This window comes from Amblyomma americanum, chromosome 1 (genome assembly GCF_052857255.1).
Source record: "Amblyomma americanum isolate KBUSLIRL-KWMA chromosome 1, ASM5285725v1, whole genome shotgun sequence".
Taxonomy (NCBI): Eukaryota; Metazoa; Arthropoda; class Arachnida; order Ixodida; family Ixodidae; genus Amblyomma; species Amblyomma americanum.
Genome location: NC_135497.1, coordinates 133,702,473 through 133,721,429, shown reverse-complemented (window position 1 = coordinate 133,721,429; position 18,957 = coordinate 133,702,473). Strand labels below are relative to the sequence as shown.

The 18,957-nt window shown below is 47.7% G+C and overlaps 1 protein-coding gene across 1 annotated transcript in view; it reads left to right on the top strand.

Moving 5' to 3' along the window:
- Positions 1–3,936: 3,936 nt before the first annotated feature.
- Positions 3,937–18,957, top strand: part of CCAP (Crustacean cardioactive peptide) — an 88,982-nt gene continuing 73,961 nt past the window's right edge. The window contains exon 1 of the mRNA XM_077646943.1: positions 3,937–4,106. The gene's annotated coding sequence lies outside the window, so the exon portion shown is untranslated. The remainder of the gene's footprint in view (positions 4,107–18,957) is intronic.

The window sequence follows — 18,957 nt, the reverse complement described above, 5'->3', positions numbered from 1 at the left end:
GCAACTAACACAGACGAACTAGCGCTTTGTTCCTCTGCTTTTATTAAATATCCTGGGCCTAAGTGACTTAACTAGCGTTAAGCAACCTGCTCCTGCTTATAGATTCGTTCATCTCACTTAAGCCGCGCTTTCGTGAAAAGTACATTCATATTGCCTCTACAAATGTCACATCCGTACGTTCCTGGTACTTACGGCGCTAAATGCACTTTAGGGTTTACGGCTCACATTCAGCAAAGAATGTGAAGCTGTCTGGCGTTTTACTCTGATTTCTAATCCAGCAAACGTCTGCACCCTGGCATTCGCACTTCCGTTCGTTCGTACGGACCAAAACACGATAACAATAAAGAAAGATCTCAGCCGCTTATCCTCGGGCTACGACTAGTGATCAGCGCTAGCTGGTTGCCGCAATGATTAACGCAAGGATGACGCCACGCATTACTGCCCCTGCCACTGAACTGCTGCTCAGTAAAGACAGGTAGCCGCAGTAGCGTAGTAGGGCTCTTCGTGCCTTCGTTTTCGGGTGAAACCCGATTTTACCGGATTATTGCACCCTGAACATATCTCCCACGTTGGCTCAGTGGTTAGGTGTTCGGCTGCTGACCCGAAAGACGTGGGTTCGATCCAGGCCGTGCCGGTCACATTTCGATGGACGCGAAATGCTAGAGGTCTGTGTACTGCGCTATGTCAATGCACGTTAAAGAACCCCAGGTGGTCGAAATTATCCGCAGCCCTCCACTACGGCATTCCTCATAGCCTGGGTAGATTTGGGACGTTAAACACCATACATCATCATTAACCTCTTTTAACGCTCATTTTCATGAAGCGGGTGAATTTGAGGACAAGTTCTAAAAGGCCGGTTTGTAAGCGAGGGGCTAAAACATATATCTACCGACCAGACTTATTATCGAAGGGACTGTATTAAACGCTATATACCACTCTAATGACACCCTGATCCAAGGACCGTTTGCGTTTAAAATTGGTTGCTGTGATTCTGAATATTTTCTCACTGTACAAATAAAGACAGGCCTGTCTCGCTCAAATGCGGGAGTGCTCCGTAGGAGATTGATAACGACGCTAAGAAATAATATATTAGAAAAAAAATATTAATTGGTAAACAATTTTTAGTGGAGACTCGCTATTTCCATGTTGTTTATGAAAGAATGAGCAAAAAATTGGGAATCTTATGTTTAGCAGAAAAAACGAACTCTTATAGTAAACTACTTCTGTTTCAAAAAGATTTCCCGAAAAAACCCGAACTACGGAATTTTCTTGTGAATAGCCCGATATATATACCCGAATTTAGTTTGAAAAATCTTGCCTGATTTTTAACCCCCCCCCCCCCCCCTTATTCCTGAAAAAATAAAACCCGAAAACGAAGAACTCTATGTATGAATGATTGGGCGGAATCTTGGCTGAGGTGAAGTATACTCTTGAAAATGGGTTTACTGCGCTATAAAACACGGAAAACAGAACAAGAGTGGACAGGACACGCTCAGACTCACAACTGAATTTTATTGGATGAAAGATGACATACATACGGTGAACAAAAACCATGTGCTCAGGGCTATCAATTCGCTGCCGTCACAACCTCGCGTCCAGAAACCGCACCTCACAATCAGCAAGTACAACGGAAGGATCGCTAACACATACACGTGTTGTTAACGTGTTGTTTTTTTTCGTTCACCGCATACAGGACATCTTTCATCCAATAAAATTCAGCTGTAGGTCTACGCGCGCCCTATCTACTACTGTCTACTCCTGTTTACGTTGTCCGTGTTTTCTAGTGCAGTAACCCCATTTTCCAGGAGGGTGGAGACCAGGGTAGAGTGGCCGGCAGCTTTGTACATATCTATATGGTTGTCTTTTTGTTGTGGGGTTGGGAAGCGTGTGAGGGGGGTGTTCGCGGACGTGTAATTAAGGGTGACGACGGTCGACTCACATCGAGCGGAAGTTCTTATAACAGCCTAGGACTGTAAAAGAATGATGTGAGGAAGCTCTGAACAGAGGAGAGGCGCTGTTACAAATTTGCAAGCAGAAGGAGGTTATGAGGAAAGGAACGGCGCATGCATTCCTGCAGCAGTTCAATCCAGCATTCGCGGACATAAACAGAAATTTTTTGTAAATAAAAACTAGAGATGAATCTGGGTGTTTTGTGAATGTTGATCACTCATCGTTAGTCGGGGCACAGTTTCCTTCTCTTCACAAGCGAGAAATTTTACGTAGGAAAATTTTCAGACCAAAAAAAGTCCACACGATAATACATCATTCAAATGCGCCGCCCCAGCCACCCAGCCGCCCCCTCCAAGAGCGACCCATAAGCCCTATTCGGCATCAACGTCGACGGCGTGGCCATCGTGGGACAGCATTACATCGAGCCTAGTGGGCACTCAGGGCCGTCTATCATGCGGATCGGCGTTGTTGCCCGTTGCGCCGTGTCATATGCAAAGGCTACATGCCTCAGCGCTTCGTTCCAAGACCACTGAACGACAGACAGTCTGATGGTCAGATGATGAGCCACCCGCCGCGGTGGCTCAGTGGTTAGGACGCTCGGCTACTGATCCGGAGTTCCCGGGTTCGAGCGGCGACTGCGTCTTTACGGAGGCAAAACCCCAAGGCGCCCGTGTGCTGTGCGATGTCAGGGCACGTTAAAGATCCCCCGGTGGTCGAAATTATTCCGGAGACCTCCACTACGGCATCTCTTTCTTCCTTTCACTCCCTCCTTTATCCCTTCCCTTACGGCGCGGTTCAGGTGTCCGACGATATATGAGACAGATACTGCGCCATTTCCTTTCCCCAAAAACCAATTATTATTATTATTATTACTGATGGTCAGGACAAAACTGTCTGGCGCCACCTGTCGACTGGCAGCGTCCTGCCTTTGCCGGGACACAAAGTTGCCAAGCAGCACGGGCCTATTACTTCTGCCCAATGTTCACCTCCTAGGCCTCGCTTGTTAAAACGATAGGGACTCGCCTGCTCGCGCCTCCTCCTCCCATTCCCACGGACGTGAAGAGTGTAAGAGGCTTGAGGTTAAAGTTTTTTGTTGGCTCATTAATTACTTAGCATACCCTCTTTTTCCGACCGTGTCTGGTATTTGGGCCCGTATTTAGGTAGCGCCACAAACGCGTAACTGCATTATGAAAAGTTTTGACTCTTTGTGTAAATAATGTATATAGTATATTTATTTTGCATTTATAGTGTTCACTTTTAATGTTTTTATGCAGTGTATATCTATTTTATGTAGTGTACTATTTACCTCCCCCCATGTCTTTCTTCTGTCCCCTCACCTCTTTTATTTCATTTCTCCCACCTGCCTGCTATCCTTTCTTTCCGCTGCCCCAGCTCAGGTGCCGCCGCACGTGATGGCAGATGCCGGGGCTAGCAAAAATCTTTTACCTTCCTTTTATGTTATTTTAAATAAACCACTACTACTATTATGAAAAGCATTTTCGCTCTCCAAACACATTTGCTCCGTGTTGTCGCCTCACGACTGCTCTATAACTGCGTGTTCCTGACGGTGTGCATTAGTGAAGTCAACGGTGGCGAGAACTCTCCCTTTTCGCAGGCTTTTTCCGGCGCAGACAGCGCTGCCTCCTTTTCGGACGCGTCCCCCTCAGCGAAAAGGAGGACGCGGAGGAAAGGGGGACGCGGCAGTCTGAATAACTCGAGAAAGAGGCGCAGAGGGAAGAGAGGAGAAAACGGTAATCGGCGGTGGGGAAAGAGGGGGGAGCGGGGCAGACCGCCGCGCGACTGAGAGGCGCCCGGATGGGGAGGCGCAGCGGTCGCGCCTGCGCGCCCGCTTTTTCCCTTGCCCCCGAGGCAACCTCCGTGGGCGCGCGCACAGGGTTCGAACTATTAGCCGGCCGCCGATAAGCACGGCCCGATCACGTGGTCGCACGCGTCACCGCGCAGTCTCCGGTACTCTCGCTATAAAAAGAGTTTGAGCCTCCCTCTCTAGGGAACCGCGCACTTCGAACGAGTCCCGACCAAACGGTTACTCCCGAGGCGTCCACCCCGCGCTCGCCAGCCACACGAATTCGGGAGCTCCGGGACCGGCGGCCACCAGGAATCGCTCCGCAACGACATCGCGAAGGACTGGCATTCAGGTGAGGGGCTCCGCTTCGCCGGTGAAGATCTCGCCAGCATCGGAGATCTTGCGAATCGCTGTAGCAGAAAAAAAAGATTGAATTCCGCCGCGAGCGCAAGCCTGCTCGAACGGTGCTTCGCTTCAGGCACTCCATCCACTTGTTGCGGAGAAGAGGCACCGTGCGATGCAGGCCTTACTTCTTAACATCCGCGTGTCTTTAGGGTATATTTTGTTGGAACTTTAGTCCGTAGGAGGGCACAAGAAGGGGTAGTTAGCAGGTGCTATAGGCTGCTGTAAAGCGCAGAATAAACGCGAACAGTTCCGTGCTTAAGCCGTGCAAGTGAAATAAGCGTGCAGTAATGCGGTGATCGTCTCATTCCAGCGACTATTTTTTTAATAATCTCCTTCTTTAATAACCTCCAGCATTACTTGGTTTGGCTACTTGAAGACAGTGATTGGAGTGATTTACGGAGGATCTCCCTCCGATATTCGGCGTGCGGATTATTCCGATAGAAATTCACGTTAACCAGCTCACAAAATTGTCGTTAATAGTGTATTTGAATTTATGTTGATACGGAAGAGGTGCAGTTTGTCTTCGCAATCGTCTTGTTTTTTTTTTTGTAGTTCGTTTTACTCGCACCATACAAGTGCAACTTTTGACGAGCTCATTTTCTTCTGTCTTGCTTTCCTGTTGAACTTGAAAAAATCTGGGACTGCAGCGAGGTATTCAGCAATGTTCTTTTCTCCCTGTGTGTCTCAAGATCGAGGTTTTAATCTGGTGACCATGCTGCGACAACGCGCGCTTGGGGAAACTGGGCTAGCGTTGCGCTTAATAAGGTGTAGCTTTAGGGTGTTCGATGAAAGATTTTTTTTTAAGTTTTCTAAAAAAAAAACACGCTAGTAACGCATTTCATGCGTCATGGCACCTAAAAGCACATGACGCAGTACATCCTCCTTCTTGGATGTACCGTCTTTGCCATACGCACCCAGGCAACAGAGTTTGTTTCCTAGTCGTGTAATGGAGTACTGGCAACCCTTAAGTTCTAAATCTGTGTAAGGTAAGGAGAGCCATTTTTTTTTTCATCTTTCGATATATTTGGGTCTTTAAGGGGGGGGGGGATACATGGGCTGCACTACACGGCTGAGAAACAAACCCTGTTACCTGGTTACTTTTGATAACGAAGGTGTGTACGTAGACAGCTATCGCTTGGCCCATGGGGTGTTTCACCACAATGCAAGAGATGAAAGGAGACCCGGGCACCGTTGTTCGCCCCTTCATCACTTCGTGTTTTAGTAATTGTGAGTTAGTGTTCCTGTATTGTTCACTTACGAAGGTATATAGCGTTCTTCACATGTAGAACGCGACGTGCCACGCGATAATTGATATGCCGCCATATATCTGGCAGCCTATGTGTTTGTGTGTCATCAATACATGTTCTGGCTATGTGCAAAAGCCGACATTCGCTGTAAACGCTCACCTTGACTTGCACAGCGTAATTATGGGAATCTTTCTAAGTGGAATACGTCTCGAAAATGTGATTAATCACCATGCACATTCACCGGGGCGCAGTCTCTTGTTAAAATTGTGAAGAAAAGCGAATCACTGTGTCATTCGCGGACTTTGTGGGGACCTTTAATTGCTTTGAGCGCAAGATCTATTGTGGATCATCAGGCTACAAAGAAGGCAGCTAGTGCCTTTCTTAGCACCGGTAGACCGCGCTCTTGCGGACCAAAAAAAGGTACTTTGTGTCGGAACAGACACCTGATTGACGCTATATCTTAGAAGCGTGGCCTGTAATAACGTCCAGCTTCCTTTGCCCTGGTGGAGGTGAGGGTGCCTGTCTAAGCGTAGGGACCTAAAACTTTCGCCTTTACTATACTCTCGCTCTTGAGACCATGGCCTTTGCGGCCCAAGTCGTAGCCCACCCTGCAGTGTGAGAAATCGACGAAATCACAGCATATCAGTTAAGTATTCATAATATATATATATATATATATATATATATATATATATATATATATATATATATATATATATATATATATATGGGACGCACGTCATGTATGTGATGCAAAAGACTCAGACTACGTCTCCGACTTAATCTTAAGCTGTGCCGAAAAAGTGCAAAGAGAAAATTATACCTTTATTTACCCAATGGATGGTTGGGTCGACATCTATGCCGTTATGCTTTCGAGGAAGGGTTTGAATCTTAGCCGTGGGGGCCGCATTTGAATTAATGTTATTGCGCAAAAACATTCATGTACGCGATTTACGTGCCCGTTAAAAGTGACCCAGGTGGTCGAATTCCATCAGGTTCTCAGCTCCAGCGTTCGTCAGCCCAGGAGAATCTTTTTTTGTAAAAACACATCACTCTTTATTTGTCACCGCGTAAGTTTATTCTATTGCTTCCGCCACCCTGGCAACTTGAAACGTCAAAAACCGACATGCGAGATCAATTTCGTATTTCTAAGTTGGCTACTCGCGCCAAGCTAGCCGGGAGTTATTCAACGAGAGTGGTTTAATGGACCGAATGATCGGTTCCGCATGTTGCACAAGTCACTGCTGGAAGAGAATGTCAGCTGGTGACCTTATTCGTTCCTTCTCATCAGTATGGGGCTATCACGCGACCCCAACGGCTACTCGGATAATTCCCGTTCAAAGGTTCTCTTCCACAAACGGCCAAGGCAGAGCTCTTTCCTTCGCGAACTGCAACTTGGGGAGTTCGGTTAGAACTTCTGAGAATGAAATCATGAACACGCCGTCCACTAACCAAGCAGGCGGCTCGTGGTCATTCTGCGTAGGTTTAAACGCTGCACCAGATCCCTGCGTTGTTAGACGGCTCAACACAACGCAAGCTTCATACATCCATTCACTTCAGATTTGACCGCTGCACACGCCAGCAACAATACCAAGCAGGCGCAAGTTCTTGTCTCTTTGTACAGTGAACGATAAAGAGCGCAGTGTCTACATATAATGCACTGTTTTATTGCACATTTCATTTCATTCTTATTCATTTTATTCACCCTTAATAACAAACAGTATTACAGATGGCAGTGAGAAGCGAATAGGTCCTCTCCTCGTCCTCGCTGGTTCATTTGGTATGAATTAGCGCTATGCGAACTGTACTGAAAAATCTGCCATTCTTATGGCGAACCAACTCGACCGGTATCGCATATGGCCTCTTGACCTCCCCCCCTTTCCCATAATTGTCATCATAATCATCCCAACTACACCAATTGCAGGACAAAGAACCCTCCCATGTCTCTCCAATCAACCCTGTTCTATGCCAGCTGCTGCGCACCTTATCCGGCAGACTTCCTAATCTCATCCACCCATCTGATTTTCTGCCGCCCCATAATTGTGTATTATCAAAAATACTGCAATTTTTGCTTCTCAAAATGAGTCGAGGCCTCCCGTTTCGAAACTTTCATGGGTGATCACTTTTTTTACAATGTCATTTTCACTCTATAGGGATCATTTTTGCGGTCGACTTCTGGCAACGTATTCGACAACTGCGGATCCATATTTGCGAGAATCAGCAACAAGTTTTGATGAGCAGAGAGCTGCATTTGTGATCTAGGGAGTAAAACTCTTATAGAGCACGCGAGATAAGGTATACATGGAGTTAGAATAACACGAGATGCGGGGACATCGAATATGTTATGGTAAAAGGTGTCACCACCCTGCGCCACACATGCATAGCGGAGTGAGATGAAATAACATTAGTATACTTGCAACGATCGAGAAAAACCTACCACACACCTGTGCTTAAAAATTCGCCGCCAGCAAAATAAAATGTCAGACACCGATAACAACTCTCCGGGCCCTATCGCTGACTCTTGTGCATCAGCTTTCGTTGGGCATAGTTAACTCCCATGTAGTAACGCAGTATTACGTCGCCACAAACAGGTCTAGGCGCCACGGACAACTTGTTTTGGGGGATTGTTTGACGGCATAAAGGCAAAGGGAAAACCACTTCCGTTCGTAGGAGGCATTCCTTGGCTGCTGATCATTTTGTAAACAATTTTATTTGAATTACAGTAGTTCCGATATACGCAATGGTTGCGCAAATTTTCGGTGGATACAATTAAAAAAGTGGGGCGAAAGTTCATATACATACGATGTATTACATTTCAGAATGCGGCGGATGATGCACAGCTCTCAATGAGCCGCTGATCACGAGCTAGTGGGCAGGCGAGAGCGGCCACAGCGGATAGCAGCGCCGTGTCTGAGCCGCGTCCGAGCCACGCATGGTTTCTGGGCGGTCGCTAACTCCATCTGCTTGCTGAGTATCTATTCTTTGGAGACTCAGCTTGGACTGAGCCACTTAGCCAGGGTGACACATGAGACGTATGACGACCTCGCTTTCCGCAAATCATGAGGCTCGAGGACATCTCGTCAACGAAACGGGAGCAGCCTGTTAGTAACAACGAAAATGTGGACCGGTAACTGCCGTGCATGATATAGTAGCGGTCTGTCATCTTCGCTAGACTTCTCACAAAGCAACGTTCAACAATGAGCATGACGGGTGGCCGGTAACACACAGAGCTGGTGTTTCGTGGGGATACAAGTGACCTCTATACGTAAAATACATTGATTTTGCGTCGCGAAACAGTATATCCAGTTGCAGCAGGAAGATTTCGTGAAAAACTTAAACGGCACTCCAACGTAATCTCTCGAGTACTGCTTGGCGAACGGGACACCAATCGCAAACCTAACGTATGCGGGAAGCGGAGCACTCTCCCCGAGAAATTCAGCCCAACGTTTCCGCAGACACCGTCAACGATCCAAGTATTTATTAAAAGAGCTCATGTGAGCCAAGCTGCTAGAGAATGGGTCATATGACAGGCCTCATGCGACGCTTTCGCATTTCGGGAGCGCTCAACACTCAACGGAGCTGTCAATTCTTTCGGAGGATTTGGTGCTTAAGGAACCTTACCGAAGGTCACAGCGACCATTCCAGTCACCCTGACGTCTTCAAAGAGTTTTTATTTCTTGAAACCAATAGTATATCGCTTTTTCGCCCATAGACAAAATAAGAGTATAGTGGGCTTATATTTCTAGGTCTTGAGAAAGCCAACCACATCTGCTAAGAAAGCCTCCACTCCTGCCAGGAAACTGTCGCGTGGATCCTCCTGTAAACAGTCACTGGCAAGGAAAGATAATAATAATAATAATAATAATAATAATAATAATAATAATAATAATAATAATAATAATAATAATAATAATAATAATAATAATAATAATAATAATAATAATAATAATAATAATAATAATAATAATTGGTTGTTTGGGAAAGAAAAATGGCGCAGTATCTGTCTCATATAATGTTGGACACCTGAATCGCGCCGTAAGGGAAGGGATAAAGGAGGGAGTGAAAGAAGAAAGGAATTAAGAGGTGTCGTAGTGGAGAGCTCCGGAATAATTTCGACCACCTGGGAAACTGGTTTTTGAGGAAAGGAAATGACGCAGTGACTGCCTCACATATCTCGGTGGACACCCGAACCGAGGCGTAAGGGAAGGGATAAAGGAGAGAGTGAAAAAAGAACGGAAAAAGAAGGTGCCATAGTGGCGGGTTCCGGAATGTTTTCGACCACTTGGGGATTTTTAACGTGCACTGACACCGCACAGCACACGGGCGCCTTTTGCGTTTCGCCTCCATCGAAAGATTCGAAACGCGGCCGCCGCGGTCAGGTTCGAACCCGGGTACTCCGGCTCAGTAGACGAGCGCCTTAATCACTGAGCCACAGCGGCGGGTTCCACGAAAGGTATGATTCATCGTTTACTACAGGCTCTGAGTGTACCAGAGGGAATGTGGCTGAGAATGGCTTCTTGCCGCACTTGTCTTCTGCTGCGAAAGACTTTTTTTGCGAAGTTTTTACTTTGTGTATTATAGTAACACATCTAAATAAAGTTCTTGCTTGGGCCGACTGATCTAGAGGGTCAAAAGTAAAAAAAAGGGAGGTGCGTCCGGCTTTTCAGCATACCCGCTGCACTCGGCCCCACCCGCACCTGAGGCTTCCAACGTCGCGGACACTATGTTACTTGTGCCAGTATTCACAAGTGAAATTCGTGACGAACCTTGTTCTGGTCAAACCGCAGTCGTGAAACTTTGCAATGTTCCCGGGTTCGAGCCCGACCGCGGCGGCTGCGTTCTTATGGAGGAAAAACGCTAAGGCGCCCGTGTGCTGTGCGATGTCAGTGCACGTTAAAGATCCCCAGGTGGTCGAAATTATTCCAGAGCCCTCCACTACGGCACCTCTTCTTCCTTTCTTCTTTCACTCCCTCCTTCATCTCTTCACTTACGGTGCGGTTCAGGTATCCAACGATATGAGAGACAGATACTGCGCCATTTCCTTTCCCCCAAAACCTATTATTATTATTATTATTATTATTATTATTATTATTATTATTATTATTATTATTATTATTATTATTATTATTATTATTATTATTATTATGCTTTAAGTACTGTGCTTGGTGCCCTTATGTGAACGATCGATAGACCACTGACGTTTGGCTAGAGTGAAATACGAATGAGCTAGACTAGAAGCTTTGCCTGTTGCTTGGCACCGAACTAGAGATACGTTGTATTGACTACCGAAGCGTTCAAGGTGGAAGCGAGTAAAAACCTGGGTTTGTTGTTTCATCATTTAGCGCATTTGGGTGAAATCTGTAACTAATTCTAAATGACACAGACCTTACGTGTGGCTATGCGGGTTTCAGTTTGTAAATCCATACAAGAAAAATACAGAACTTCACTTTTGTCCTCGTCGGCAGGTACTGCTTCACCACCAAACTATAGCATCATCTGTACCGGACATACGAAAATTATTAAAGGATGGATGAATAGATGGATGGATGGATGGATGGATGGATGGATGGATGGATGGATGGATGGATGGATGGATGGATGGATGGATGGATGGATGGATGGATGGATGGATGGATGGATGGATGGATGGATGGATGGATGGATGGGAACAACCTTTATTAGAAAAAAAGGAAGAAATCTTCCAGGGTGGTCTCCTACCACTCCAGGAGTCCACGGGCTTGGGCCTCACATAAGGCCCGATCCACCAGCCATTTCTGGCCGGCGGGTAGACCGGTCCGTAAAACAGCCTCCCAGGAAGAATGAGTTGGATTGGGGATGGGGGGTACTGCCTGTGGGGAAGGGCATCCCCAAAGGTAGTGGAAAAGAGTGGATCTGGGCACGCCACAGGTGTTACAATGAGGAGGAAAGGTCGGGTGAAAGCATGAGAGACGGTATGGTTAAATAAAGCAGCCCGTCTGTAATTGTCGCCATGTGACGCTGGATAAGGGCGACAAAGTACTGTGGGGTGGCGGTAATGCCATACGGCTGAGTTTGTAGAATGCGGTGATTTGATGATATGTATAAAGGAGCGATGGGGCCTCTTGCGCAACGTTGGGTGGCTGATCGTCCGGGGTCCGGGAGGAGAGTTCTCGGAAGGGTATATGCTTGGGCTTGTTGGTTCATAACTTCAAGGTGAAAAACGTAGCGCAAAGAAACGAGGACACAGAAAGACGGACAACACACGGCGCTTACTTCCAACAATGGTTTATTTCAGAAAGAAAAAGTGGTTTTATAACGAACTCACGACCAACACGCTGACAAACCATGTGCTAGCAAAGCGTATCAGCCAGATATGCGAGCTCTTTCGCCATCAATGATACAGAGGGGGTACTCACACAATCATCTTTCAAAAGTGATATCCATTCCGCTTCTATGATTTCTCGTGTCAACCGGTTATTGTGCACTTTTAAAACCATGCATTGTTCAAGAAGCGGTATGCAGTGACATGACCGGCAGTGGACTGACAACCCTTTTCCACGCATATCATCTACGTCACGCCCATGCTCTCGAAGCCTATCATTCAGGCATCTGCCGGTTTGCCCTACATACTGCTTGCCACAGGAAAGAGGAATTTGATAAATGACATTTTCAATACAATGGACAAACTTTTTCCTTTGTTTTTTCGTACAACCAACACCGTTTTTAGATTTTTTGAAATGTTTCGTACACAGATGACTCAACTTCTTAGGCGCCGAAAAAACCACTCTGGCTCCCGGTGGCACTCTGGTTGTACGAAAAAACATAGGAAAAAGTTTGTCCATTGTATTGAAAATGTCATTTATCAAATTCCTCTTTCCTGTGGCAAGCAGTATGTAGGGCAAACCGGCAGATGCCTGAATGATAGGCTTCGAGAGCATGGGCGTGACGTAGATGATATGCGTGGAAAAGGGTTGTCAGTCCACTGCCGGTCATGTCACTGCATACCGCTTCTTGAACAATGCATGGTTTTAAAAGTGCACAATAACCGGTTGACACGAGAAATCATAGAAGCGGAATGGATATCACTTTTGAAAGATGATTGTGTGAGTACCCCCACTGTATCATTGATGGCGAAAGAGCTCGCATATCTGGCTGATACGCTTTGCTAGCACATGGTTTGTCAGCGTGTTGGTCGTGATTTCGTTATAAAACCAATTTTTCTTTCTGAAATAAACCATTGTTGGAAGTAAGCGCCGTGTGTTGTGCGTCTTTCTGTGTCCTCGTTTCTTTGCGCTACGTTTTTCACCTTGAAGAGTTCTCGGGCCAGCGCATGAACGCGCTCATTACCGGGAATCGAGGCATGCCCAGGGATTCACGACAGAGTAACCGTTCTGTTGAGAGAGGTGACTGTGGCAAGAATACGGTGTGTGGCCGGCGTCGCCACGCCATTTAGGTAGTGGCGGTATGCGGCCTGGGAATCTGCAAATTTCGGTTATGTTTTTGTCAATGGTGGAGTGGGCCGGCGCAAGTGCGAAGGCGGCTCCTTCCGCCTCTGCAGGTGGATTAGTTCGGATAGTGGTGGCAGCCCCCACAGTGCCGTCTTCATAGGCTGCGACTGCCGTGAAGATTCCTACTTTAGAATTTTCTGCCACGTCGACATAAAGGATATCGGAGCGGTTGCTGTATGTTTTGGTGTAATCGCTCGCTCGAGCCTGCCGCCTACCCTGATGGAGGCTAGCGCTAATATTGCGCGGTAGGGGCTTCTGATATATGTGATCCTGCGTGCGCAGAGAATTCATGTAAGGTGTAGGACTTGTTGGGGTGGGAATGGGTGGATTGAGACGGAGCTGTCGCAGTAAACATTGTCCTGTTTCCGTGCGACTCAGGCGGAGTAATTGGTTGGTGCGTTGAGCCTCTATTAATTCGATCACGGTATTGTGGGTACCAGTGGCCAGGAGGCGTTTCGTGCTAAACGTCCGTTGAAGACGTAGGGCAGAGGTGACAGCCGTGCGTATTAGGATGTCTGCCTGTTGTGTTTGGCGCTAAGTGAGTATGTGGTATGGGAGGTGGTACGTAATGCGGCTGATGATTAATGCATTTGTCATATTGAGGGTCTCACGTTTAGACAGCCCATGATTGCGTGCTGCCACCCGCTTGATTAGTGCAGCCACCTGTTTTGTCTGTCTTTGCAAGAGCTGAGGGGTGGCGGTAGCATCGAGTGTGTTGTCATAGAGAAGGCCAAGAATCTTCACCTGAGACACAATGGGCACTGGATTCCCGTACATGTACAGTTCAATTGGGGGGGGGGGGGGGTGTCACTGGGCAGGGGTTTCAGCTGCAAGAGTTCAGATTTATTTCAAGAGCAATGGAGGATATCCTGGGTTGTCCCAATGGATCCTCCCGTTGTCCAGAGGGTTATGTCATCTGCGTATATGGCTGTGTGGAGTCCTGGGATAGCAGCAAGGGTCATTGCCAGTGGCTCTAGGGCAATGTTAAAAAGGAAAGGTGATAGGACCGCCCCTTAAGGGGTTCCCCGGTTTATTCAGGGGGAAAGGCTGGGAGGCGACATCCCAGTTTTGCTGTGCGTCCCTGAAGTAAGGCCGGAACATATGGCCATATGCGGGTGCCACAGCCGGTGGTGGCTAATGTCGTCAGGATATGGTCACGGCTTATTGTGTCGGAAGCCTTATGAATATCCAGGGCCAGTATGGCTCGCGAAGCGGCTGCACGGCGCTTAGTGTAAAAGAGAGACACTTTAAGGGCGGGAAGTACGTCTTGCGCCGAGATGTTTGGACGGAAGCCAAATTGAACGTTGGAGAGAGAGAGTGAAAAACTTTATTGTTGGAGAGGAAGTCGGGGCACGCCCCTGGGTCTCCGCACGACCCCACTGCACTCAAGTGCTTATGTCCCTAAGGTCCATAACCCTGGCAGCCCGGCCGGTGGCGATTGTCTGCACGGCCGGGTCCTCCGAGCGCAGCAGGGTCTCCCAGTCCTCCCAGGTCTTGAGGTCCTCTAGGCCGCGCGTGGGAGGGTCCGCCGGGCAGAGGGAGAGGATGTGGAGGGAAGAGGCGAATGGTTCTGGGCACAAGGTGCAGGCAGGAGTGGGGAAGGAGGGGTGATAGCGGGCTAGGGTCAGGGGTGAGGGGAGTGTGTCTGTAGCTTGCGCCAGAGAGTTGTGTGTTTGTTATCTAGGGAGGGGTGAGGCGGGGGGTAGAGCTGGCGCGAGCCTCTGTAGGACTGCGTCATCTCGCTGAACGAGTGCATTCGCTCCCTCGCGAATCCCCGATCCGAGGCCACCTGAACCCGGTTTAAACGTTGGAGAGGAAGCCTATTGGTTCTAAACGGTTGCAGGCGATTGAGAATAACGTGCTCGAAGAACTTGCCGACGCAGCTCGTTAAGGAGATGGGGCGCAAGTTTTGAAGGGTGAGTGAGGGGTTTGCCCGGTTTGGGTATAAATCGCATGCTGGCATGGGTCCAGGCTGACGGGAGCGTCCCAGCGTGCGAGTGGTTATTAAAGAGATCTGTGAGTTCCTGAAGCGAGACTTCGTCCAGATTGAGTATTGTCTTGTACGTTATGCCATCCGGCCCCGGCGCCGTAGAGCGTTGAATACTAAAGAGTGGTCGGCGGACTTCGGTTAAGGTAATGTCGGCATCAAGTTCCGGGTTAGGTGGAGGTAGATTGGGCGGATCTGCTGACTGAAGGGACGGGGGTATGTAAGCGTCCTGTAGTTGGCCAATTACGTCTGTCCCCTGTTGAAGCTCTAGTTATATTAGGCGTTGTGTGCTTACTTGTGTCTAAGATTTAGTGGTTTTTGGATCTAAGAGAGCGCGTAGGGGGACCACGTGCGTTTAGTGCTTAATGTCCCCTTGAGGTCGTTACAAAAGGTTGTTGCCCAGTTTGCGCGGGCTAGGGTGTTCGCGTATTCTTATTTCTCACGAGTGCGAGCGGCTATGCGCAGTCTCAATTTACGATTGTGTCGCTGGTGACGCCAGCGCTTGAGAAGTTTCTGTCCGGCCTCCCATAGATGAGCCAGATGCGGATCAACCTGCGGTGCCGCAGGGGTGTTTTTAATGCGTTTGCTGTTCGCCTGGATAGCCTCCACCAGACGGTCTGTCCAGTCGGTGACAGTACGGGATTCGGTAGAATCAGCTGCCAAGTATGAGCGCAATTTATCCCAGTCAGTGAGGAGCTGTGAACGAGGGCTGAAAATCTTGGAATCGTAGGCAATAGTAGTGGAGACAGGAAAGTGGTCCCTCCCAAGGCTGTCTTGGTGCACCGTGTGAGATTTAACGATTATGTTCGGTGTGGCCCATGAGAGATCGAGTGTGGTGTCGCGGGTTACACTTGTGCCAATGCGAGTGGGTGCGGTGGGATTTGTGATCAGGCCAAGGTTGTAATCAGCCATTGCGGTAGAAATGAGGTTACCTTTGGGGGTATCCGAGGTGTATCCCCAGTGCGTGTGACGTGCGTTAAAATCACCCACCACAAGGAGCTTTGAGGAACGAAAGGAGCCCAGGATGCTCCTTTCGTTCCTCAAAGCTCCTTGTGGTGGGTGATTTGGTGGTGGATTTTGTATGGTTTTGAAGCGAAAGCTTCAATGGGCTAGATGCGACGCCTTTCGCCTACGCCGGAGTTTGACGTTCAGCCGACCATCAGCCGAACCACGTTTATCTCTTCCTTATGGCGCGGTTCGGGGGTCCACCCAAATAAGACATTTACTGCGCCAATTTCTTTCCTCAAAACTGGTTCGGGTGTCCATCGATATATGTGAGACAGTTACTAAAAATAATTACTGCGCCGTTTCCGTTCCCCAGAGCCAGTTTAAAAAAAAAAACTTCAATTTTCTTCGAAAGCAAAAGAAAGGCGCTTAACTGGCTCCCTGGGAGAGTGGACACCTCAGTCGCGCTTTCAGGTCCGTCGTGGTGTTGAGAGAGAGATATGGGCTGTAGGCAGTAGCGCGGTGACAAAAAATTACAGGATTGCACTTAAGTCTGCTTATGAGCGGAAATGCGAATGCCTTTCCGTGTCCGCTTTGTCCCTCCATTTTTCTTTTCTTTCCCTGGAATTTTGTTTTACTTCTGGCTTTTTACGTGACAGATTTTACAGCTCGTTCGGTCGAAAAGCGGTCGGCGTCGTCGTAGTAGTATAGTTGGCACCGCGTGTCGGAACGGGTGGCCATCGAGATATGTGAGGCAGGCGTCATTTTCCTTTTTTTTTAAGTTGTGCAACGGTCAAGGCATCGCGCCGAAAGGGCGATGGCGTTCCGTGGACCTCTTGGCAACACTGTAACACGCTGTCGCGCCCCACTCTTTAATAATAATTGTTTTGGGGAAAATGTAATGGCGCAGTATCTGTCCCATGTATCGTTGAACACCTGAATCGCGCCGTAAGGGGAGGGCGAAAGGAGGGAGTGAAAGAAGAAAGGAAGAAAGAGGTGCCGTAGTGAAGGGCTCCTGAATAATTTCTACCACCTGGGGATATTTAACGTGCACAGACATCGTACAGCACACGGGCGCCTTAACGTTTTTCCTCCATAAAAACGCAGCCGACGTGTTCGGGTTCGAACCCGGGAACTCCGATCAGTAGTCGAGCGCCCTAACCACTGAGCCACCGCGGCAGTTAACGACGAAGCTTTTTTAAAGCACGCAATTTTTTTTTTGCTTTTATTTCATTGCTTTCATTTTTGCTTTTTGTGTTGCTTAATGAACTTTTGAATTTGTTTTATTGCGGACAACTCTTGTCTATAGAAAAGAAAGGCTTTCTTCACAGTCAAGAGTGACTGCAGCAACAGCCGCAGCGTTCATAGGTTTACGAACACCTTATATAAGTGCCATTTCCAGACGGAACGTACTTTACGTTCAATTATTTAAACCGTAGCTATCTTTCTTTTTATTTTTGTGGAGCCCCATGCAGGGGCATCATTCGCTACGCACGTACACGCCGTCTACGGCACAATTAAACAATTTTAGCCCTTCAGGGCTACCAGATTAGATCAGCAGAACCTCGAAGAAGACCGCAGATAGAAGCCGCCCAGCGCAACCTTTGCCTGGCAAGTCGAGAAAAAAAGACTAACAATATGCTCCAGTTATTCTCAGCCATAACTGATAGTTTTCCAAGGCAATTCGGCAGAAAATTCTTATGCAATAGATCATATAACTAGAGTGCGCAATAAGGGCGAATAATAATAATAATAATTGGTTTTTGGGGAAGGAAATGGCACAGTATCTGTGTCATATATCGTTGGACACCTGAACCGCTCTGTAAGAGAAGGGATAAAGGAGGGAGCGTAAGAAGAAAGGAAGAGAGAGGTGCCGTAGTGCAGGGCTCCGGAATAATTTTGACCGCCTGGGAAACTGGTTTTTGAGGAAAGGAAATGAGGCAGTAACTGTATCACGAATCTCGGTGGACACCCGAACGGAGGCGTAAGGGAAGCATTAAAAACTGGTTTTTGAGGAAAGGAAATGACGCAGTAACTGTCTCACAAATCTCGGTGGACACCCGAACTGAGGCGTAAGGGATGGAATAAAGGAGGGCGTGAAAAAAGAACGGAAAAAGAAGGTGCCATAGTGGAGGCTTCCGGAATGTTTCAACCACTTGGGGATTTTTAACCTGCACTGACATCGCACAGCACACGGGCGCCTTTTGCGTTTCGCCTCCATCGAAAGATTCGAAACGCGGCCGCCGCGGTAAGGTTCGAACCCGGGTACTCCGGCTCAGTAGACGAGCGCCTTAATCACTGAGCCACAGCGGCGGGTTCAACGAAAGATATGATTCATCGTTTACTACAGGCTCTGAGTGTACCAGAGGGAATGTGGCTGAGAATGGCTTCTTGCCGCACTTGTCTTCTCCTTCGAAAGACCTTTTTTGCGAAGTTTTTACTTTGTGTATTATAGTAATGCATCTAAATAAAGTTTTTGCTTGGGCCGGCTGATCTAGACGGTCAAAATTAAAAAAAAAGGAGGTGCATCCGGCTTTTCAGCATACCCGCTGCACTCGGCCCCACCCGCACCTGAGGCTTCCAACGTCGCGGACACTATGTTACTTGTGCCAGTATTCACAAGTGAAATTCGTGACGAACCTTGTTCTGGTCAAACCGCCGTCGTGAAACTTTGCAATGTTTCCGGGTTCGAACCCGACCGCGGCGGCTGCGTTTTTATGGAGGAAAAACGCTAAGGCGCCCGTGTGCTGTGCGATGTCAGTGCACGTTAAAGATCCCCAGGTGGTCGAAATTATTCCAGAGCCCTCCACTACGGCACCCCTCTTTTCCTTTCTTCTTTCACTCCCTCCTTTATCTCTTCACTTACGGTGCGGTTCAGGTATCCAACGATATGAGAGACAGATACTGCGCCATTTCCTTTCCCCCAAAACCAATTATTATTATTATTATTATTATTATTATTATTATTATTATTATTATTATTATTATTATTATTATTATTATTATTATCATTATTATTATTATGCTTTAAGTACTGTGCTTGGTGCCCTTATGTGAACGATCGATAGACTACTGACGTTTTGCTAGAGTGAAATACGAATCAGCTAGACTAGAAGCTTTGCCTGTTGCTTG